Source organism: Pleurodeles waltl, chromosome 9 (assembly GCF_031143425.1).
Source record: "Pleurodeles waltl isolate 20211129_DDA chromosome 9, aPleWal1.hap1.20221129, whole genome shotgun sequence".
Taxonomy (NCBI): domain Eukaryota; kingdom Metazoa; phylum Chordata; class Amphibia; order Caudata; family Salamandridae; genus Pleurodeles; species Pleurodeles waltl.
The window spans coordinates 521,565,025-521,590,494 of NC_090448.1; positions in this window are offsets into that span (position 1 = coordinate 521,565,025).

Genomic DNA, 25,470 nt, shown 5'->3' on the forward strand with positions numbered 1-25,470 from the left:
AAACAGTGTGGTGATGGGGCGAGCAGGTCCTTCACCACCCAAATGAGGGGCTGCCGAAACCAACACAGTGCCAGAGTTGCATTTCACTCCTAGTAGTTCTTAAAGAAGGAATCAGTTTCCTGCCCAGTTCTTCCCACCGAGGGGACACTGACAGGCACAAGCTGGAGGGGGTTGCGAGATAAAGTCACCCTAGGAGCACCTTGGGGCTGCAAGGGCAAGGGCAGCTGCACCTCAGGACGGGCGGATAGTTGGACATTTGTTGAAGATCCTTGAAGAGGTTGGCTCCGCCTACCGTTCCGTTGTTTGCGGAGTCTTTTTTTTTCCCTCTTGCTCAACAAAGGGGGAGCCACAGCGTAGACTCCTGAGGACGTTGGTAGAACTAAGGCAGGTTGTGCAGGGGTGCTGGGAAGATGAGAAGAGGCAGGCACCACGGGTTCAAGCTCGAGAGAAGGGGAAGACGTGGAGGCATCCAAGACCCCAATGACCGACTCCGGAGCTCCGGTAGCAGCTGGCCGAGAAAGATTGATCGAAGTTACACTCTTGACTGGACAGAGTTTGTCCAAAGTTTCTGGCTGGGAGGACCCCCAAACCAAATCGAAAGGAGCGCTCGGATTCGACGAGGGAACTGAGGACACAGGCGCTGAAGATAGCCTCTTAATTTCGCATACAACTGAACTTGAATTGGTAGGCAAGGATGACAACCTTTTGATGATTGGAGAACAGCAACATGACGGTTGTACATAGTTGGAGCTTGTCTGTGCTCTAGTAATAATCTGGTTGAGATTCTCAATTTTTTGATCGATGCCAGCTACATAAGAAGCCAATGTGTTCAGCAGATCAACTTGGACATCCAGTTTATCAGAGTGGTGGTTCAGAGCCAGCACAGTAGATTGAAGAATTTGCAGAAGCTTAGGCCAGGCCGAGCTGGTTTCCGTGAGCGTAAGAGGGGGCACAGTTAGGGTCCTTGCCGGTACCGCTCAGAGGATCAGATTGAAGACAGGAGAGGTCAAGGAGTGATTTGTCGTTAAGCTTGCCTTTGATGAACTTGGTTTGAGAGCTGGGGGCGGCCCCACTAGAAGACTTTAATGGTAACATTGGATGGATGCTACCCGTTGAACTCCGGATCCATTGGGCTGCCGGGGGGTTGGATGGCAGGAAGGACCCGTGGTCCTGCAGGGGATCATAGCAGCCTGCAGACGGCCCAGCCGGCCTAGCCAATTGATGAGGAGCTGCTGGAGAGGCCACTGAAGGAGGCACCCCACCCCTTCAATTAAGGAAAGGTCACTGGAGATGGTAATCGGAGAGAGTTCGAGTTTTGGCATGGGTACAGCTCACTGATCCTCAAGGGGTGGTGAATGGCTCACTTCACTCTGAGAAGCTAACTGGGGAAAACAGGTGAAGCAGGAGAAGCTGGACAGTAAACCTGTGCCACTGTTGTGAGGTGGCCACAAACAATAGATGAAGGATCGGTGACTGCAGGCTTCATGAGAGCATTCTGGCCTGGTTCTGACTTAATCTCCCCACCATTTGTCGAGAGTTCCAATTGAGTTTTTTTCTTAAAATATGACAATAGAGAGGACTTGCAAGGCTTCAAGGGGTGTGGATATGGCGTAAGAACAGCAGCAAGTTGAGACTTCAATGTCTCAGAACTAGGCGGATCGGCAGCCGGTGAGAAGGGTGCAGCTGAAATTACAGAGGCTGACGGTGAGGCTGACGGTAAAGGCGAGGAGGCATTGCCTACATCGACATCACAGTGGCATTTCTTGCGCTTTTGAGGGTTCAGGTGCTCCTTCCTTATTTTACCAGACCTCATAGTGTAGCAGGGTCTGGATCCTTCCCTTGAAGAAGGGAGAACTGCTGAGGAGGAGAGTGACACTCAGCGTAAGTGGATAAAACTTGAGAGGCGCTTTGCGGCGCTCAGTTGAGAGATCAGCACACCAATTAAACCAGTAGACTAGAGTGCATGGAAGACGGAGTCCTGATTGAATTGGGAGGCAAGGCGATGCAGGAGACAAAGGGGCACAGGCACCATGGTCCAGACAAGCCGCACTGGCGTGGCGCCAGCCGCTTCTGTTGGAGCCGGACGCCTAGGACCAACAGTAGAGTTCACGTACTGCCACGTACTGAGGCAACTTGTAAGATCTCAGACACCTGCCAGGGGTTGCAGTCTCTTGCCGTCTCTTGCGATGCCCCACTGGTGCTACTGTGTTGCACTTCTGTTGCTCCGTTGTAACTCCTGTATGACTCCTTAGTGGCTTCCTCCCAGAGGACCAGTCCTGCAGTTCCGAGGAGATTGATGCTGTCCCAGAGATTCCCCGTATGGCCGCCTCGTTGCGAAGGGAGAGCAGGGTGGACCCAGCAGGGCCCTGGCCTGACCCCCTCCGGGCCCAAGGCTCCTCGAACAGGCGGGCCCAGGTCCAGGAAGTCAGAGACGGGCAAATAGGCAATTAGTAGGTAGTAGATGGGAGGGGGGGGAGGTTTGGAGGCCAGAACAGGAAGATGGCCATCTGGTCCACTGAGCGGTTCAGTCCCTCACTCTCACGAGCTGCTCTCCTTACCACCCCAACCGTCTACCTCAGACCCCGACTCCGGCTCCCAGTTGCGACTGCAGCTCCGGGTGTTTGCTGGCTCAGAGGCACTGCCCCCTCTGCATCGACAAGACCAACGGGTGCGGGCTCCTTGTTGCCTCACGGCCCCACCCCTCGTACTCAAGCACTAGTCCAAACGCCGGCACTGGACTATCCTCAGCAACAGCTCCCGGCGTCCAGCGTCCACGGCAACTCTGAAGCAACTCTGAAGCACCGTCTCCCTGTGTGACGACACCTCTTCGACCTAGGTTGGCATAGTTTACCTAACTAAACTATGCTAACCTAACCTAACCTATCCTATCTTATAACTACAACTATCTTAGCTTAGCCCAACCTATTCTAAACATCAGACGCCACAATTGAACATCAACCCCCACCCCCTTAATCACATCCATTGACAAAGACAACAGTGACTAAAGCTAAACATTGACTAACTGTACATATAAGCTAAAAAAAGATCTATTGTTTTGTATTTTTAAAATACATTTTTATATTTGTTTGTACCTTAATATTTTGTTTTACATGGAACATTAAACTAAAACATCTGCCCCACCCCCACTAACATTTGGATGCCCATCCAACCCCACCCACAGAATAAAGAACAACTAGAATATACCAATGCTAAATTAACTTACCTTTACTAACTAAGAAAACCCCAAACAATAACAATTTACAATTTGAACAGGAGGAAGGGAAAACAGTCAAAAATACAACTTCTCATTATCATTTCCTCTGCTGGTTGGCCTGTATGTCCTTCAAAATACTTCAGATCTGTTTTACCTTATGTTCTAGCCTGACAAGTCTGTATTTCTGATCTGCGAGTTCGGTGCGCAGATCCTGTATGTAGGGTGGGTCTACATGGTGTTGCCCTGGCTGTGATCCTGCAGGTTGTGACTGGACAGTCAGTGGCATAGGTCCAGAGGATGCTCCAGATGGTCCTCCAATATCTCTGGATGCAGTCCTGCCTGCAGTTTGGGTGGCAGAACCCACCCACCATGTTGTTACTTTGTCCCTCTAATGGGAAAGCCTTCCACCTGCCTGATCCCTTTTCCTGGTCATAGATGGCCTCCATCTTTCTGTTCCCCCTTGCGAACCTGCCTGATGTGGTGATAACGCTCAGCCCTTCTTCAGAAATTGCACTTTTCTTTCGGGGTCATGTTGACAGCTGCATGAAAAAGAGGACATGTCAGGATACTGTCTGTCAGGCACATGTCAAATGCAGTGAAAATAGGCAACTGCAAAGCTATGACATTGATATATACATTTAAATAATGGGGTTTTAGGGACAAAGTATAGCCTATTTGGGCCCTATTCAAACTTCCTAGATATGGAACTCATTCAGAGTTTCTCAGCTATTAAGTTTGGATCAGTATATAAACAATGTCCTTTTTCATCTTCTAAGGACGAGGACACCATTGTCAAATAATATCAGACATAGCATCCATGTGGGATAGCCGTTCTTTGACCTTCATTTATGCAACTTAGACAAATGGTATTATTGTATGTACAAATTAAATCTGAGCAAAGAGCGCTACCGGTAGGTAGGCTCACAATAGTTTGTGCCTGCTCTAGCAACGATATTGGCTTATCACTTGCTACATGGAAAAGGTCCGTCAAACATATGTCATGGAAAATTGATGGATGCACCAGTCACACATGTCACACAGAGAAAGCTGAATCATTCCACCTATCAACACATCTCTGTACCAGGTTTCTTGTGCCATAGCCTAGCATCATGTCTAGCACTATGTTTAGCATACTTTATTTAGTGGTCCAAAACATATTCTTTGCATGTAGCACTACAGCACTGAGCACCATCATCTCATGTCTGGGAGTTCAAATGTCAAACACCTATTCTGCACTGTGAATTTCAGTCAGCACTAACTAATGCTTCACATGTTGTGAAACCGGTTGAATCACATCATGGACACTTACCATTCGTTTACTGACAGAGAATGCGTGACAAGATAGAATGTGGTCTGACAAGGTTGTATGGAAAAGTCACAGCCCATTCACAAGTCAAGTTATCTGAGGATCACATGTGTTGCCAATGTAGTGACTAAGGATAATGAGTATGGGGTATGACACCGTCATGTTGGTTGAGATGTGTGCATTACTGATTTGGTGTATCCTGCCCCCATACAGCATCATCTGGGTACTACCTAAAGCATTAGAAATCTCATCATGTAGGTATTAGATGTATGCTATGTGGAATATATAGTGCAGTCACATATTTACCAAACAACACATGAACATTGTCCAATTGTATGCCACAGTGCTAAAAACATGGACAATTCTCAACTGACAACATTGGTCTTGGTACTCTTATAACATAACCAATATTTAGAAGGCTCTTCCAGCACATGTAGACAGCAGGGAATTTTGTATTACTGAATCTCATGTCAAACACATGTGCAGCAAATCAGTCTACATCCATGTTTTGCATATGAGATCTATAATGGCATACATCCAAATGTTCAAGATCATCACAGCTGACCATGTCACATCTCACACCATGCTATCATTACAGAAAATGTACAGTATTGTGACACTTACTGGCATGTTTAAGGTCAGCAAAAGTGGAGACTTCACCAGTGTTGTAGGGAGGTGGACCACCTGGAAAGATATGCATGAGATATTGCTTTGTGGATGTTGAACAATTAACAGCATGGTTAAGTTTGTACATCACGCAGATTTAGCCGAAGTACATATGACTTTAGATAAAGATAACCAAACAAATAGGCTAAATGAGATGTACATGACAAAAACATTTCATAGGTCGGCTTGGCATGGTAACGTGTGCAGGGACCATACATATATGTCTCAGCCACACTGTACACAGTTTTGCATAGGTCCCACCATTTCTCCATTTAGCAAACATGGATAATTGTCATGTCACCTCCGACATATGTAACTCAAGGGACACACTCAGGGCCAGATTTACAATTAAGTGGCACATCAGCTGTGATGCGCCACATTGCTTATACCCCCCTACTGGTACCTAATCACACCATGTTTGCGCTGTATCTACATTATGGTGCACCATGGCGTATGTTAGGAGAATAGCACCATAATGTCTGGTGCCATTCATGTACTTTTCAGGATTAGCCCCACAAATTATGGAGCAAATCCAGCAAAGTAAAGGGAGGCCCATTGAAAGAAATGGGCCAGTCATTTTGATGCCTACTCTGAGCAGCCATTAAAAATAAAGATACAAATGGTGTAGTGAATACTTCATAATTCAAAGTGGAATTTTTCCAGGTCTCCCACTGCTGGAACTCCCCTCTTTGCATAAACTATGCCTGGCACAGCCATAGTTTGGCGCATGTGGTCATAAAGTGGCGCAATGCAAGCATTATGCCACTTTGTAAATACGGCGAAGGAGGATGGCCTCCTTAATGCCACATTAGCATAAAAAAAATAACGCTAATGTGGCAGTAAGAGACACTAGGTCCTTGTAAATCTGGCCATCAGGCTGTTCACCTGACTCCTGCATCCCTTCCATCATGACATGGACAAGACTATGCAACATAAGGCAAATGGAAATTCCTCACTGTTCAGGATACACATCATCTCAGTCTGAAGGAGGTCTAACATACCATACTGGGGAAAAGGTGAGGTATTTGACATATTCCTACAGCATGTTGCTTCACTGGTCTTATGATGCTTGCATTCTTTCAAAATTTACTTCGCACACTAAGCCGTCCAGATGCTTTATGAAGAAATGTTTGTAGAATTTTCAAACAGCCATGCAGTAGCATTCACACAACGGGATTAATATACAAAGTCCTCATACTCACCAATGGCTCCACTGACCTCTGCTCTGAGGAAGTCCAGTAGGTCTGCTTCACACGCAATAAGATCTCCCCATTGATTCCTGAGCTAACGGACCATCCAATCCACTTTGAATATGCAACTCATATGGGCCAGAACCTTGCCCCATTGCAACTTCCTTGCCTCGGTCCGGAAGCCATGGCTGACCCTTAAACCCTGGGCCACTACGTCGGGGAGGTAGTACAGGACCAGCCATATTAATCCCCCCACCTCATCTGTGCCAAAATGAGGGGACCTTCCCTCCTCCCAAATCCTACCCTTCCAAAGCACCCTAACCACCCAAAAAAAATAAACAAACACTACCCTAACCCCAACTGACCCAACTACCCCTAATACAAACACCCCACAATACAATGACCACACAGTGGACAAAACGATCACTACACACCAAAGGGACACAAGGAACAATACAGAGACACAGCACAGCACGACACACCACTCCAAAAGCACCACAATTCTCTCAACCAAACTCTCACAACCTCCCTCCAAGACAGACAAGAAGACCGTGATCAGCAAATGAAAGCAAAACTAAGTCAGCAAGTCCTCTTTGGAATCATGCCAGATGTGTTACATAACTTAGTGTACACATGCTGCACGTTTTAAATGTGTCTTTTTTTTACATTCATTTCAAATGCGTAATTTTTCCATGAAATCACATTAACAAAATATGAGGTTGTAGATATGTGTTGCATGATAGGCATCATTTATTTCATGCACAACATGTGTGAAAATCGCACATATAACCAATGCAACGTTTTCTCAGTAGAAATGTGTATAATGTATGTTTGCAGATGTGTGGTGTCGTACTACACAGGTTTAATATTCCTCTGCCTAGTGGGTGTATGTGTATTTAAGCTTGTATGGCATATACTCCTCCACACTCATGTACAATGTCTGTGACAACTGTTGACGGGGTTCGGATACTTGCCTTACAAGGATGTGTACATTTTTGTTGATAAACAGTTTTTATTATTTTTAAAAGGGGAAAGGGAAGGGGAAGAAAAGAAAAGTACAAAGCAGAAGACATATGCACCATATGGAGTTCCATATTCAACTCATCTTCAATATTGACAATCGACAATACTGCGGACTGTAAAGTAGGCAACAGTTCAGGTCTTGTTACAACATTCCTAGCTGTGTTTTTCTTCTGGTCTAAGTCAGTATTTCTAGCCATCGTCCCCATATTTTCTCAAATTTCTGTTGGTAACCCCTGGACTCATATACCAATTTTTCTTGGTTTGCACACCAATCAACCCCCCTTTTCCACTTCCAGAGTGACGGACCCTCAGGTGAGCTCCAGGCAGCGGCAATATCCCTCATGGCGACCAGCAAGGCCGTAGCAGCCAGGGCGCGTCTTGCGCGTGTTCTCCCCATCTCGTCCATCACTCCTAGTAGGACTAATTTCACGGATTTCTGTATCTCTTGTCCCAGGGCCCATCCCAATTCCTGGATCACTTTATCCCAATATTTCTGTATTACTTGGCAGGTCCATACCAAGTGGAAAAAGTTTGCTGGTTCACCTGGGCATCTTGGGCATTTGGTAGAGGGGCGGATTCCCGCCCTGTGCAGTCTGGAAGGCGTCAGATATGCTCCGTATAGATAATAGAATTGCACTACGCGAAGTCTAGCCGACACCGCCAGTACCCTGGGTGCCATCAAGGCCTCCCTCCACTCCGCCTCCTCCAGGGCCCCAACCCAGGATTCCCACCTGGTCCTGATTAGACTTAAGTTACCGGGGGCGTTGTTAATTACCATCTTCTAGATTTGAGAGATACCTTTCCCCTCCAGGTTCCCCATGAGCAATTTGGCTTAGAGTGGATTAAATTCTGGCATGGGGCCCCCGGTGGGCAAGTGGACCTTCAGGGCGTGTCTTAATTGGAGGTATCTGAATAATTGTGTCTGATTTAGCTGAAAGTCCACCTGCAGGTCTTGAAATGACTTCATAGTTCCCCCTTCGCATACGTCTCCAACCAAGGAAATGCCTAGTAGGTCCCATTCTGCAAATCCTTCCAGCGCTGCAGGGGTGCTTAACCATCTCCCCCTCCATAACAGGGTCTGGAGGGTGACAACAGCGTTCCAGCGAGTGTATCGCAATGCGGCGCGTCACGCCAAAAAAACCACCCGAGTTATTTCTTCCATATCACGGGGAAGTGGCGATCCGTATAGCATATCAAGGATACGTGGGAAACCCAAGCTCCCCAGCTCTATCTGGTAAGCCGGGTCGTCCCAACCCCCAGCGAACCAATCGTGGATCACAATCAATTGGGTGGCTAAGTAATATAGGTAGGGGTCTGAGGCACCCAGGCACCCGTCGTATACCCCCCTTTGGCAGTGTTGTGTCGCTACTCGGTGCCTGGCACCCCTCCAGAGGAATCGTCTTATGATGCTTTTGAGATTTCTGAACCAGGAGTGCGGGATTGGGAGGGGGAAGTTCTGAAATGTGTATAGGAGCCTTGGCAAGATCATCATGTTATATAGGGCCACTCGGCCCATCACATTTAGTGGTAGGGTTTGCCATCTCTGCAGATCTGTTTTGACGCGTGCTAGCAACGGAGATAGGTTTTTGGCCCACGTCATTTCAGGCAGAAGAGACACCCAGATGCCCAGGTATTTAAAACTGAGCCTGCGTACGGGTATTGTGTCTTGCCAGTCAAAGCAGTTGCGTGAACTCGCCAGTGAGATCAGAATTGATTTGGTGGAATTCATCCTGAGCCCCGATGCTTGTTCATATTGCCGTAAGAGGCAGAGACTTCACGGGCCTGCTATACTGGGTTCCTCCATGTATAGCAGGACATCATTGGCGTATAGCGCTATCCGGTCTTCTTGTGATGGGCCCCATTTCCAACCACGATATATTGGGTCTGTCCTGATCATCTGAGCCAAAGGCTCAATGGCCAGGGTGAATAGAAGGGGGATAAGGGGCATCCCTGCTGCGTGCCTCTGTGAACCTCAAAAGTGGAGGATAAGATCCTGTTGACCTGTACGCAGGCCGTAGGATTGGTGTATAACGCCTGGACCAGATGGCGGAATCTCGGTCCCAGACCCACGCGTCGGAGCACTAAGAAAAGGAATCCCCAGTCAACTGAGTCAAAGGCCTTTTCGAAGTCAATAAGTAAAAGGGCGAGATCTCTGGGCAATCTGCGTCTCACTGCCAGAGCCACATGTAGTCAACGGATACAGTGTTGTGTACTGTGGGTTGCCACAAACCCACATTGATTGGGTGAATTAGTTGCGGTAGGACCCTCTTGAGACGAGCGGCGAGGATGGAAGCAAAATTTTTAATTTCGGTATTGATCAATGATATTGGCCTATAGTACGCACAGTGTAGCGAGGGGGGTTGAGTTTTGGGGAGTACTACAATCGTGGCAGTATCTAGCTCTCGGAGGAAGGATCCGTCTTTCTCCACCTCGGCAAAACGGCACATCAAGTGTGGGGTTAGGTCCTCCTTAAATGCTTTGTAATATTCCGATGGGCACCTGTCGGGACCCGGCGTCTTGCCCGTACCTAGTGCAGAGACAGCCATCCCAATTTCCTCTGCTTTAATGGGTTCTTCTAAGATCTGCATTTCCACCGTGGGCAACTGCAAGAGGGGAACCTCATCTAATAGTCGTCGGGCCTGACGTTGGTCTACCCGTGTAGACGCCTGGTACAGTGTACGGTAGTAACTGGCAAAGGCGTTTGCAATTTCGGAGTGTCCTGCAATGAGGTTATCTTCTCCATAGTAAATTTCAGGGACAATCCTGGAGGTATGATGGCGAGAAACCAGCCAATATAACCTTTTCGCGTTTTGTCCCCCCACCCGTAGATTTTCCCCGTGCTGGCCCTCCATATGTGTTTTGCAGCGTCCAGAGATTGATCTCAGATTTCTTCCTGGATTAGGAGGAGTTGTCGCGTCACCCCCTCGCTTGGTTTTATTGCACTCTCATTTTCCAGACACATCGCCCGGAGCTCTAACTGTGCAATCTGCTGGGTTTTGGTGCGTTCCTGGTTTTGTATAAAATGTTTAGCGGTGCCTTGTAACACCGCCTTGCCCGTCGCCCATTGAACGCCTATTGAGGTCACTGATCCTTCATTAGTATTCTCTTGTGCCTGTTGCAGCTGTTCCGTGTAACTTTTATCTTGGAGGTACCACGCATTTAGCAGCCACATAGGACTGGACCGAGCGGGGCCCAAAGTGAACCAGAGCGGGGCGTGGTCAGAGACTCCTCTAGCTAGTATTTCGATGTGCGAAAGGGCGGTGCAGTCTGTGCTTGGGAGAAGCACCAGGTCTTTTCTGGATTGTGAGCCATGGGCCACCGAGGTGTGAGTGAATTGTCACCATCTCGGGTGCCATACCCGCCAGGCATCACAAAGTCCTGTCGCAGAGAGCCATCCATTGATCTCCGCTGCTAATGTGTGCCTATACATGGAGATTGGACCGGCTACATCTAAGGTCGGGTCTGGGGTTGCGCTGAAGTCGCCTCCCAGCATAGTAAGCCCTGGGGGTAAGTCTGAAAGTAGCTTGGTGAGGGCCTGGAGAGTTCCACTGATTAAGGAGGGAGGAGCATAGACACTGACTATATTGATTGTGGAGGATGTGTATATGTTAAGTCTACATTTTGTGATAGTATTGTTCATGTAGAATACTGATATTTGTTTCATGTGCTGACATTGTGTCATTATCAGTTTACAATGCCCATGTCACACCCATGGATCGGATGTACTTAGCATGGAATGTGATTTTTACATGTACATTTAGACTGGTCCACATGTCACAGATTATGACTAACTTCATTACGTGCTTGCTGAGTGGGTGGCTTATTTTGGGACTGCAGATATTTTTTGGGATGTGATGGATGGGAAAGATTAAGGCCCTCATTTTGACATTGGCGGTAAATGCCACCTACCACCACGGCGACGGCCGCCAACATACCATTGCCGTGGCTACCAGCCCCCAACGGCATTATGACCGTAGACGGAATACCGCCAGAAGGCTGGCAGAATTCTGTTGACGGTCATAGCGGCGGACGGCAATAAGGTGGCGCTGCTGCCAGCAGCAGCACCACGGCAGCAAAACACTGCCTACCGTATCATGTTCCATGATATAGCCTGGCGGTGTTTTGCTGGTGGACGCTGCTGCTGCCAGCTGCGCTGCATTCTGTCTCCTGCTGGCGGACCCCCTGCAAGCAGGTAAGTCGGGCTCCGACAGGTGATGGGGTGGGGGGTTGTGTGTGCGTGTGTGGGGTTGTTGTGTGGGTGTGTGTGTGTCTTTCTGTATGCATGCATGAGGATGTGAGTCACGTGGAATGCATGCATGAATGACCGACTGTGAGTGTACATGTATGTTGTGTTTTGTGAATGTGTGTGTGCGACAATGTATGTTAGTGTGTGTTGCGGTGTGTGGGTATGTATGTGTGCATGCGTGGGTGTATGTGGGTATGCGTGTGTGTATGTGTGCACGTGTGGGTGTGTATATGTGGGGGCGGGAGAGGGAGGGGGATTGTGGGAGAGGGTGGGGCAGGACTCTGGGGAAGGGGAGGGGGACGGGTGAGACCCCTATCAGTGCCAGGGAAGGAATTCCCTGGCACTAATAGTGCCTACCGCCATGGTTTTCGTGGCAGTACGATTGCCACGAAAACCATGGCGGGAGGCGGGGTCATTATCCCGAAGTCTCCAGCCCAGCGGCCTTTCCCACCCTGGTGGCTTGAGCCAAACCACCAATGTCATAATTTGGGAAAAGGTACCGCCAGCCGGCGTTTTTTCTGGGAGTCCAAATTTTACAGCACTTTCACTGTATGATGGGTCAATGCAGTCCTTTAGTTCAGTATCTTTGCTCATCATGATATATCACATGTTGTCCAATGTTGAGACATCTCTCCTGTACGTAGGTGTCCAGCGGTGGTTTTAATCACACACCAGGTCCATTGCTGCATCATTGCATTTATGCATGTTTATATTGGTGATACACACAATGCAGGGGGCAACTATGGAGTTCCGTTAGGTATTATTTTGTGTAAAGGTACCTAACACATTCACTTTGACGGTGGGCTTGCACTTCATGTGTCATGTAACTGACTTACTTTAGAGACACACTCTATATGGCACGGCTGTTGTTAGACAAGGAGTGCAGGGTACACACCAGTGTACAATGATGTGCGGTGACACTAAACCATTGCCTTCACTCCCCTGCCTTATTATCTACTAGGGACTTACAGCTTGATTAGTTTCATGCATACCCAATATATCCTACAATTCAGTGGTAAATTGGTGGTAGACATTCCCTATTATCTACCAGGGACTTACAGCTTGTCTGGTTTTTAGGCATACCCATTATATCCTTGGATTTAGTGGCAAATTGGTGGCAGCCATTTCCTATTATCTACTAGGGACTTATAGCTTGATTGGTTTTAGGCTCACCGATTAAATCCTAGGATTTAGTGGGAAATTGGTTTTAGTCATGCCCTATTATCTACTAGGGACTTATGGGACACTGTGATAAGTTGTTTTCATGTCTTCTGTCTGTGCTGTTACACCTCATTAGTAGAATTAAGAACAGGTACAAGTGTTACAACCTGGGATTCAAAGAGTATCAATGCCATCATGCCTCACTCATACTTGTTAGTACTGAGCTACCACAAGTGGGAATTTCTAAACAGTGTGAGTGTGATGTAAAGTTCAAATCAAATCAAATCAAATCATTAACATTTATAAAGCGCGCTACTCACCCGTGCGGGTCTCAAGGCGCTAGGGGAAAAAGGGGGGTTATCGCTGCTCGAACAGCCAGGTCTTTAGGAGTCTCCGGAAAGCGGAGTGGTCCTGGGTGGTCCTGAGGCTGGTGGGGAGGGAGTTCCAGGTCTTGGCCGCCAGGAAGGAGAAAGATCTCCCACCCGCCGTGGAGCGGCGGATGCGAGGGACGGCAGCGAGTGCGAGGCCAGAGGTGCGGAGGAGGCGGGTGGGGACGTAATTTACAATGTAAAGTTGCATTCACATTGTGTATGTTTGTGTGTGGGCTCACATTGCTAGAGTGGTGTGTTGCTGATTCCATGTGAAGTTTTGTGATGCTTCCTAGACATTGCAGACACCTTGTGCAGTGTAGGTGTCTGTTCTCATTTGGCTGCCACAGTTTGCAGCATTGAAATTACATCCTCATCTTCATCATCTGCACTATCCACTTTCTTCAGGCATATTACACTACATGTCTTGACACAAACCTTGATCATACAAATTTGTTCACCTCCAGGACTATCACTACATGCTGTGGCATGTACATTGTATGCATGTGTGGTGGCTGACCCCCAATTACAGACTTTAATCACAACACTTGTGCAGTCTGTGAGTGGCCTCCACAAAGTGGCTTGGGCCATTAAGTAGTGGAGTGCTCCAAATGTCCTTAAAAAATTGTTAGTTTAACATGTGTGCTCCTGCACAGCTTCAGCCAACATCCTTAGCCAAAGGTATAATGATTTGAGATACCATGTATGATAAGCTGTGACAGATATGGATGCAACATGTCTGTGCTCATATGTCTCAGTCCTGTGTTAAAAAATCAATTTTCCCTGGATTTGGGACATTACATCTCATACTTTACCATACATGCAAGGTGACAACTGACTTGAGTGTGAAAGGACTAGTCATTGAGGTGCTGTGTTTGTTGTATTTCTTTCACAATTTGTTGCAAACGTGTTTGCCACTGAGGGGTGCATTGGTAGTTGTAACTTGTGATGGTGCCATTCAGACAAATATTTGTGACATGGCTCACATTATCCCTTTTATCCCTTTTATGCAGGCACAGACTACTGCTGTCCTACCTTTGGGTAACCTATGAATGGCATTCATGATTTGTATTTAAAACGTTTCAGCTGTCATGTTTCATTAGGACAGACTTGGGGAATTTGAGTGCAGCTATGTGATAAGTATGTTGATCTGGCAGTGTATACATTAGACTTGCACATTTTATACATAGTGCAGTTTGTGTACATGTTAGGAGTTATAGAGTGTGTGAGTCCTTGTCTGACAAGATTTGCAGGCTACTCATGGTGTGAGAACTGTGTATGATTAACAGTAGCATACTACTGTTATAAATTACTCAAAGACAGTTGTGAGGAAAAGTGTTGTATTTACAGAAATGGTTTTTAGTGTACATATTTTGCTAGAAGTCAAGAAAATACATTTTTTACTAATGCTGCCCTCCTGTTTACCCCAGCAGCAGTATTGAGTAGTCATCTTTCATGTGGTGTAGCATCATTGTCCTCATCCTCCTCCATGGGGACCTTCCCCTGTTCCTCCAAAGGCACATTGATCCTCACACATATATTGTGCAATATGGCACATACACTCATGATTTTGCACACAAGTGGTGGTGCGTACAAGTTTGCCTCCAGATGAACCCAGACATCTGAAGCAGCCCTTTAGTTTGCCAGACGTCCTCTCCACCACGTTCCTGGTCTTTTTGTGTTTCTCACAATACACCTTCTCAGAGACCATTTGTGAGTTGGCAAATGGGGTCATCACTCAAGTTTGGATGCCATATCCCTGGTCTGCTGCAATGGGAGAGGAGGGGCAGTGTTAGACTTGACCTTGTGTATCATTTGTACTGACCAGGCACAGTTTTGGAACATGATTTAGATGTTGACACTTTCTTCATACATTGTGTGGGCATAAGGATCATTTAAATGGCTTTCATTTCACCTATGTAGGATGTGTATGGTGTAGATGTATGTAGGTGAAGTAAATTGTTACAAGTGACATACCACAGAGCCATGTTGTGTGTGTTTGATCCCTTTGTCTGTGTTGTGTGCCATGTGGCAGGTGTTGTGCCATGTGTGTTTCATGTGAAACACATCCCCCCTGGATATGGTACTCTTCCCCTGCCCAAAAACTAATTGTGATATTTTATGACTCACATGCGGGTGTGTGTGTGTGTATGTGTGGGCATTATGCAAAGTGTGACATAGTAGACTGGAATGTATTGCCATGCTTGTGATTTTTGGGGTAACCCCTGTGGCACCGGATGTGACAGGCATTGTCTTGAAACCCCACCCTACAATACTGGGACATCAGTAGTGTGCCATGACTACTGTATATGGAGCATTGCTGTCCTCAGCCCCTGGCTGACACTTGTTCAGCTGCCAAATTGCAACACCTGCACCTTGGTTCCTAGATACCATGATGCCTGCATTGCAGATGTGGTTGTTTGTGTTCAAGACTGCCACCTTTTTTGCAAATGACATAACAATGTAGACAATTGGCTAATTCTTTGTGTGCTGTAGACTGGTTTACACAGTGGGCGATGTGAATAATTTAAAGAGAAAATAGTTTGTCCTTTTTGCCCTCTACTATTTTCACTCCTATGGTGGGCCTAATTTGTGTGGTTGCCTCAGGTGTACATATTGCTATATATGTGTGCCAATGCAAATATACAATATATCACGTGGTGGTAGAACCACATCATGACCCAATGTGAGGCCTTTCCATGCCCAGGGGTGGATGTGATACAGCTATGTGGACAAAGCTGCCTAAAGAGCCAATTGAGTTGTTGAACACCACCCTGTGAATGCAGAGGTGGCAATATTTTACAGGAACATCATTGTGAATGCCACTCAAGTGGCAGTTGGGGCTTATACAGTGGTCTTTATGTTTTGAAGATGGGTATTGTATGTCTGCTGTGTTGCATGTTGCATGTGTATTGCTGATTGTTTATTCATGTGTCCCTATCAATGTGTGGGGTATGTTGTGTGTGTATAGATTGCACCATTTGTGTTGTGTATTGTAGGTGTGAAGTGACAGCTGATTGCTTAGCTACTGGTAGGCCATTGCCTTATAGTCCATCCTGAAAGTGTTGGTTCATGGTGGAATGCCAGAAGATGTAGGGATCATACACACTTCCAGGATACTTAGCCTACACATTGGTGAATAGTTCCTTGTGATCCACAAGGGCCTGCACGTTGATTGTATGTGTTGCTTTCTGTTCCTGTATAAGTATTCGGTTTCAGCAGGAGGGGCAACTAGCACATGCATGCAATCAATGGAACCCAGCACATGTGGGAACCCAGCAACTGAATAAAATCCCTGTTTGGTCTCCTGCTGCAGTTGCTGAGTGCTGGTGAACAGGATATGGCGAAGAGTGAGCCAGATAAATGAATCCAACACAGTTAGCAGCAGGGCTGAGAGGGAGGGCTTGGATAATCCACACATTTCTGCCAGAGTTGACTGGAAAGTGCCAGAGGCCAGCATGTGCAGCACAGCTAGGAGCTTGGTAATGACTGGTATGTTGGTTGACCTATGCATCCTTGGTGTGATTGCTGGTGCTATGTCATGAAGCAGCTGCACAATGGACTCTGGCTTCAGCGTGTAGTACCTCATGACAGTTTCCTCTCTTTGGCCAAGGATGGATATCTGTTGTTGATAGATGCACTGTCTCCTCCTGTGCTGCCTTTGTGGTTGGTGTTCTGGTGATGGAGGGTCCTGCTGTGGGGATGGCAGTGCTTGGCATAATTTCTGTCTTCTTCTTGTGTCTAGCTGGAGCAGCAACAGGTCCATGTTTCTCTGGTGGTTGCCAGAGTGCCTTATGTTTTTCTTTTAAACCTGTGCCTTTGCACCATTTTAACACCTGGTCTGAGCAGGCCTTATTTTTTCAGTGTTACTGGATATTTGCAACATTTTTCCGATCGCGCGCAATGTTTTGCCAGGCTTGTAAATATGGAGTTAGGTGGCTTATGCCATTTTTAAGTAGAGAACACCTACCCTGCATATAATATACGTAAAATGGCTCAGGTTAGGTGGCGCCACTAAAAAATGGTGCAAGGTCCAGGAAAGTGGAGCTAAACATATCTGGTGCCACTTTGTAAATAGGACACTAAGGGCCATATTTATACTCTGGTTGCGCCGAATTTGCGTCGTTTTTTTCGACGCAAATTCGACGCAGAACTAACGCCAACTAACGCCATATTTATACTCTGGCGTTAGACGCTTCGGGCGCCAAAGTGCCCGGAGTGTGCGTCATTTTTTAGCGTGAACCCCTTCCTTGCGTTAATGATATGCAAGGGAGGCGTTCCCGTCTTAAAAAATGACTCCCAGGCCTTTACGTGGTATTTATACTCCCGGGCAAAAGAGACGCCCGGGAGTGGGCGTGGCCAAAAACGGCGCATTTGCGCCGCTTTTTAACGCCTGGGTCAGGGATGGCGTTAAGGGACAAGTGGGCTCAAAATGAGCCCAGAGTGCCCTCCCCTGCCCCCAGGGACCCCCCCTGCCACCCTTGCCCACCCCAGGAGGACACCCAAGGACGGAGGGACCCATCCCATGGACATTAAGGTAAGTTCAGGTAAGTATTTTTTTTAATTATTTTTTGTGGCATAGGGGGGCCTGATTTGTGCCCCCCTACATGCCACTATGCCCAATGACCATGCCCAGGGGACATAAGTCCCCTGGGCATGGCCATTGGGCAAGGGGGCATGACTCCTATCTTTACAATGATAGGAGTCATGTTGATGGGGGATGGGCGTCGAAAAAAAATGGCGCAAGTCGGGTTACGACGATTTTTTCGACGCAACCTGACTTGCCCCATTTTAAGACGCCCATACGCCATTTTCCCCCTACGCCGGCGCTGTCTGGTGTACGTGGTTTTTTTCCACGCACACCAGGCAGCGCCGGTCTGCTAGCGCCGGCTAACGCCATTCAATAAATACGGCGCCCGCATGGCGCTTCAGAATGGCGTTAGCCGGCGCTAATTTTTTTGACGCAAAACTGCGTTAGCGCAGTTTTGCGTCAAAAAGTATAAATACGGCCCTAATTGTTTGGCACGGTTGCGCCAAACTTTGTGGCACTAATGTGGCGCAAAGTCCTTGTAAATCTCGGCCTTGTGGCACTAATGCTGTGCAATCTCCTTGTAAATCTGGCCTTAGAGTTATACTCTGCCATACCTAAAAATGACACAATTTGATCTTTGTTTGATAGAAATGGTGCTGTGTTGCATTTTTGAATACACAACACAAATTAGTATTTGTTGAGTTTATTGTATTGAAGAACGAAGACAGAACACAACCTTTGCATCTGCTCGTCTTAGAGTCACTGCATAACTGCCATGTCACAAACGCACCATCAGAGTGCCATGTGTGTTCCATTGTAATATTCTATTTCAAAACATAACATCATTCCCCTTCAGCAACCATAAAGAGAAGTAAAATAGTAAACACAAATAAAAGAATACAGAAAATGTTATAAAAAAATATTGAAAACATTTCAACAATGCAATTTGTAACAAAACTTGAAACTTAATATGTATCCATGAGTAACTCCAAAAATGAATAAAATGACCCAATGCCCCTCTCCTGCATACCACACCACCACCCAACCCCAATGCCCCCACCTTCCCTGCCAAGTTCATGGATAGCACTGCCAATCACAATCAATACGACTTCAACAATGCACCTGCCCATCACCCTCAAAACCTGCAATGTGCACATCACATCACATCTCTTGCATGTATTACTATTGCACCAGCTACACCAACGGGATGCTTCGACTGAGGACCACAACATGACAATGGCAGCATTGCTATGGCACAACACAATGCTAAACAATGCTAAACACAGACACACCAATGTCACCAAACCTAAGGGACAGTTACCCATACCAACAACCCTGTAATGGATTGATCATAGGCAAGAAAGTAAGAAGGCATACTCCATGCACAACATGCACAGACAGGACAAGCAGTCTTACAAACACATATACCCACCTCCCACTTGGACACCATGCTGCAATGTACAGCTGTACCCACTCACAACTAGCAAGCCTGAATTGCCACCTGCTAACAGGGCACACCTTTCATGTGAACCATTACACAGGAACAGGACCCACTCTCTGAGCTAACGTTACCTAGCCTGACTGACAACATCCCCTATGGAGCATGGTACATATGTCACAATCTGCTATCCTCAAATTGTGTTAGCAGTGCTGCACCTGTCATTGCCATTGCTGGGAATCAAGTTAAGCCACTGTATGCATCAAAGACACAAACATTCACACCTCCACCATTTAACCCTCTCTCACTTCATCCATAGGTACCCCTGCCAGTGCCACCATTGAAAGGATACCAGAGACTGCCAGCCCTCATCAGGATGAAGGCCCCGGTGAGGACACCGCTGCTGGATGTCTGGACAGCGAAGACTTACCTGGCCCATCTGGGACCCCTGGTCAGTCTACCACTCCCTGCCTCACCCAGCCAACATCAACCTCCCCCACCCTGTGGCACAAAATCACAGACAACCCTTTGTCCCCAAACTTGTGTCCCAAGGACTGTTCAAACTATAGTGTGCCCCACAGTACAGGGACCTGAGTCAACCCCTCAAACCCAAGACAAGGAAGGTCCTGCTGACACTGGGAGTGGGCATACTGTGCCGAGGCACAGGCACACGGGGGTAGGGGGTGTGGAAGGGAACCTGTGGGCAAGAGGATTGGGCACCCAAGGCAGTCACCTGCCCAGAAAACTATTTACCATGTCCTGTGTGCATATCAACAATCCCAGGAAAGGGTGGGCCAGATCATTAACATGTTGGCGGAAAACCAAAGGTTGTAGAGCAAATACTACCAGGAGGCCATGCAGCAGTGGCACACCCACAATGCCACGATGGCCTCCATTGCAGGGGTGCTCAGGGATGTTAATACTACCCTTCGTGCTTCCTCCACCCACCAGCAGGCCCCTTCCACTAGCCACATCACATCAGAGCCCTCAATATCTGCGGCAGTTAGTGGAATGGAGGCCCTGCCAGGGGAACCACAGCTCTCAGGCACCCCTCCCTCTATAGCTGGAGAGCCCCCAGCAAACATGGGCGTCCATCCAGGCATCCGGATGGAGCAGATGCCGAGACAGAACCCACTGCCAGGAAGTGACCCTCTCCTGATTTTTCTCCCTTGTGTGCCACTGAGACACCCTGTTGACTGTTCAATGACATTGCTCCATTGGCCCTTGGACACTCGACCTGTGCTACCTACAGCTGTACCACCTACTATGATGATTTCATCCACCATGACCCCACTCATCACCTGTTGGACAATCAATGCACAATAAACACTGTAGATATCAGCAAATCCGTATGTGTCTTTATTTGTACATGTACAAATGTTTGGTCAGCAAAATGTTATGTGGGTATGGCCCCCTAAACTAATTGGCAGTGGAATGGACAACAGAGGGAGGCATCCTCTGCAGGAGACACAGGACAACAGATATGTTCCAGGGTAGATGTGAGGTAGTCACTAGTCCAGCCACACACCAGAGTATATTCCCTTATCCAACCTGCAAAAGGACCATGACGGAGACTGCCATCAGGATAGTAGGCATGGTGTCACACAAATCACATATGCAGTTCATAGTTGTGCCCAGTGTAGATTGTCAACAAAACTAATTTCTACATCAACAGTCTCAGGAAATACATCATAAAACACTGTAGCTGGCATGAATCATGGGCAAAGCTATACTCTGTAAACAGTTACCAAAAGCTAATGAACACGAATGCCTCAAGCAATAGGTAGGAGAGGCAAAGATTCACAGTACGCAGTAACTCGCTGGAATGACATGAAAACAGGAGAATACAGGACACTTAGCACAACACTGGCCTGTCTATGGGAGATGTTATACTTGCAAGCTGCATACTGTACACTTGTTAGAGATGAAACATTTCAGCTCTGCACCTTAAATGCAATCAGTCACCACCCACAACACACACATAGAGAGAGGAACACATTACACTACGACTGATGATTCTAACCACGAGGACCATTGACACCAATCAATGTGATAATACAACACTTGCATATACACACACAACATACCTGTATGTTACTGAAAGTACTGATTGATGAGCTCTGTCCTAGAGTCAACTGCACCTTCCTCACCTGCCTTCTCATCACTTTCCATGTCTGCATCACCAGACACTGGTCCAGCTGCCTGCTCATCATCAGCTAGTAATGGTATTGGACGTCTCTGGGCTAGATTGTGAAGCATTCAGCAGGCAACTATGTTCTGGCATACCTTTTGGGGAGTGTAGAGGATGGCACCTCCAGAGATGTCCAGGCACCTGAAACTGGACTTCAGTAGGCCAAAGTCCTTTCAGTTACATGCCTCGTCCTACCTTGGGCCTTATTGAAATGAAGTTCCTCTTCTGTGGATGGGTACCTCACTGATGTCAACTGCCAGGAACGGTTAGGATAGTCAGAATCACCTGTGTACACAGAGTTGGGACCTGTTACAATACAGGTACAGACACAGGGAAGAATGTGATGACAGGTGCCATAGCAGAAACACACATCCAAATACATACATACCAATGAGCCAAGCCCTCTTTCTCTGTAGAAATGCCATCTTGTGGGGGACATTGCTGTTCCTCAGAATGTAGGAGTCATGGACAGATCCTGGAAACTTGTCTGTCACTTTGAGATGTACTGGTCTGCCACACACACACCACCTGAACATTGATTGAGTGGTAGTTTTCCTGTTCCTATATACTTGTTCATTGACACTGGGAGAGATCAAAGCTATATGGTGCCATTTATGGCCCCTATCACATGAGGGATGTGTCCCATATCATGGAGGTCTGCCTTCACATAGGCCAAATCTGCATGTTGGGGGAACCTGCTGTAGCTGTCCAGGTGTTTCAAGAAACCACACAGTACATCCTTCAGCACACGATTGAACATGGGCTGTGACATCCCTGCTGCCAACCCCACTGTATTCTGAAAGGAGCCTGTGGCAATAAAGTACAGCACTGACAGGACTTAGACTGTGGGAGGGATGGCATGGGGATTATGTTTTGCAGGCAATAGATCTGGCTCCAACTGGGTACACCGGTCAATGATGGTCTGACGATTCAGACGATAGGGCAGGATGCCTCTCCACCGGGGTTGCAAAGTCGACTAGTGAACGGCACACTGGTGCATGTCTCAATCTCCTCCAGACAGGGCATCTATGATAGAGAAGAGAGAATGTAAGAAATGATAAGCACTGCACACGTTAGCTGAACATGTCTTTATCGCACATACCCAACACTGTAGACATGCCTTGCACTGCTGACACACACTATATAGGGCATGCTGATGCAGCATGGGCACCTTCCTTGCTGCACATTGCTGGCCTGATCAATAGTTTTGGACATATATCACATGTGGTACACTAAGCTGTCCTGCACAGTGCATGTATGTAGTCATGCTATATACCTGTTTGGTTACACCGCCTATGTGGCTCTGAGTATCTGGACATGCACGTCATCTGACAACCGGCCATATGACATCACTGTGTCATGCATGTCACATGTATCAGCCTAATCATGATGGCACAACATAAGCCTGCTCCACATTCTGGTAAAAAACGTGTATGGTGCACGTATTTAGCTGCATGAAGGCATGATATGTGCATAAAATGGCAGCATCCTGTCCTTCAGCACAGGACAGATGGAAGTGACCTATGTCCACCGGCGTATGTCATCATGGCGGTAGGCGGTCGCAATTGCTGTGCAACTTCGCATTGGTTAACATTGCTGCCTATGGGAGACTGGGGCCATTGTCGATCGCCACCGGCGGTGATGGTCCTTACGTGGTGGCCGTGATCACGATTTTCTGCAGCCTTGCTCAATTGACTCCTGACACTCTTGCAAACAAGACCTCCACAACGTGAGCTGCTGTGTACTGTCTCTGGGAGGCATCATGCCACCTCCTGCATGCAGGCCTGAGCCTGCAACCAAGAAACGCTGGAGAAGCTGGTGGAAGGAGTCCTATCCCTGTGTGAACAGCTGTATGGGGAACCAGATGAGCAGGTAAGTCCAATGCCATAGTCATGTTTGATAGGGGAGGGTGTGAGGGTCAATGGCATAGGTGTACTGGTCAGGGAGTACATGCATGCAGGGGACAAAAAGTTAAGGTGTTTGAACCGTGAGGATGGGTATGTGTGGGCATTTGGTGAGTCTGATGTTTATAGTCCACTGCTGTTGGTATGGTGCCAGAGGACATTACTTTCTCCTTCTGTCTGTGTCACCCATGCAGGTAAACACCCAACAGAAGAAGGAGATCTGGCGTGCCATCACCAAGCAAGTGCGGATCCTGGGGGATGCATAGCCGGTGGAGCACCCATTGTCGCAAGCAGTGGGAGGACCTCAGACGCTGGGCCTGGAAGACCGTGGAGGAACAGCTGTGGATGTCCTCCCAATGAGGGAGGGTGCCCATCAGACCCTGACCCCTCCAATGGCCCGCATTTTGGCGGTGGCCTAGCCTGAGGTGGATAGGCTTTGAAGAAAGCCCAGCAGCTGTAAAGGGGTGAGTACCTACTGTATCCTGGGACTTGGCTGGCCTTAAATGGGATTGGGTGCCTCACTGCAGGCAAAGTGACATTGTTGTTAATGCTACATGTTTATTGACATTTGGTAATGGGTCTTAGGCACCCTGGCAGAGTATCTTTAGTAAATGTGTTTTCATGTTTTACTGTAAGTGGATGTACATCTCACATTTCCATACCTCTCCATGTCTGTAATGTTGACATGCACTGATGTCTTTGGCACATGTCTGACTCCAGCCTGGTCATACAATGGATGTGAGTGTTAGGATCATCCTAAGTATTGTGTATGACCAGCTCCATCCTTCTACATTAGTGGCTCTGGGGTGTCAGTCCACTACCATCTGTGTAGCCTACCTGTATATGCTACTGTGTGACTCTCCTTTCATCACTGGGACTATGTACATTATGCACTGTATCTGGTATTGGCAGATTGTGGGGCTGGCATTACAGTTCCACCACAGAAATGGCCCTTATGGGACATGAGTATTGCCCAGATTGCTGACTAGGAATATAAAGGGCATCTGCTCACTGTAGGGTGTGTGTAGGTAACCAAACTGGGATACTGAAACATGTTGAATTTATGAGGCCTGGTTGCACAGATCATGCATTCCTAGGAGCTATACCTGTAGGGAATTACCTTTGAACCTATGGGATGGTACTAGAGGTGGTAGGTGCCCTGGGAGATCCTTTATTTGTCACCAAGGTGTGTACATGGCATGTATTACAAGGCCCTAGCAATTTCTATGCTGCAATGCTGAGTAACTGCCTACATATTGTCATCCTGGATATTTTGGTGCACATCTGATGGCTTGTGACTATTACAGCTTGACTTCACCAATAGTTAGTGGTAGATTAGGAGTGGTTTGGGTATTGCATGACACATGGCGTGTTGATGTGATTCAATATTTGGATTCAGTCTTCTCAGGCTGCCTTTTGTCATTTCTCAGCCACGTCTCGGGAATGTGCGTCGAAAATGTCCCCGCACAGCAGTTTGTACGTGGATTTTCAGTATTGGTCTGCCAGCTTTACCTTTCACTGTCCCAGGAATTGGCTAGGGCACCACTTGGCAGGGCAGGATTCTCAGCAGAGAGTTCAGGTGCTGGCAGGGGAAGTCTTTGATGACCCTGAGACTTCCACAACAGGAGGCAAGCTCAGGTCAAGCCTCAGGAGATTTCTTCACAAGCAGGAATGCACAACAGAGTACAGTCTTTGTCCCCTTGCACAGGCAGAAGCAGTAACTGCAGGATAGCTCCACAAAGCACAGTCACAGGCAGGGCAGCACTTCTCCTTAGCTCTTCTCCAGGCAGAGGTACCTCTTGCTTTCCAGACGTGATCTAATTTTCCAGGGGTTTGGGTGCTCTTCTTATACCCATTTTGGTCTTTGAAGTAGGCTTACTTCAAAGGAAAGTCTCTCTTCTTTGTGAGATACTGCCTTACCCAGGCCAGGCCCCAGACACAAACCAGGGGGCTGGAGACTGCATTTTGTGAGGGCAGGCACAGCCCTTTCAGGTGTCAGTGACCACTCCTACCCTCCCTCCTAGCACAGATGGCCCATCAGGATATGCAGGCTACACCCCAGCTCCCTTTGTGTCACTGTCTAGAGAGAGGTGCAAACAGCCCAACTGTAAAAACTAACCCAGACAGGGAATCCACAAACAGGCAGAGTCACAGAATTGTTCAAGCAAAAAAAATGCCTACTTTCTAAAAGTGCCATTTTCAAACACACAATCTCAAAACCAACTTTACTAA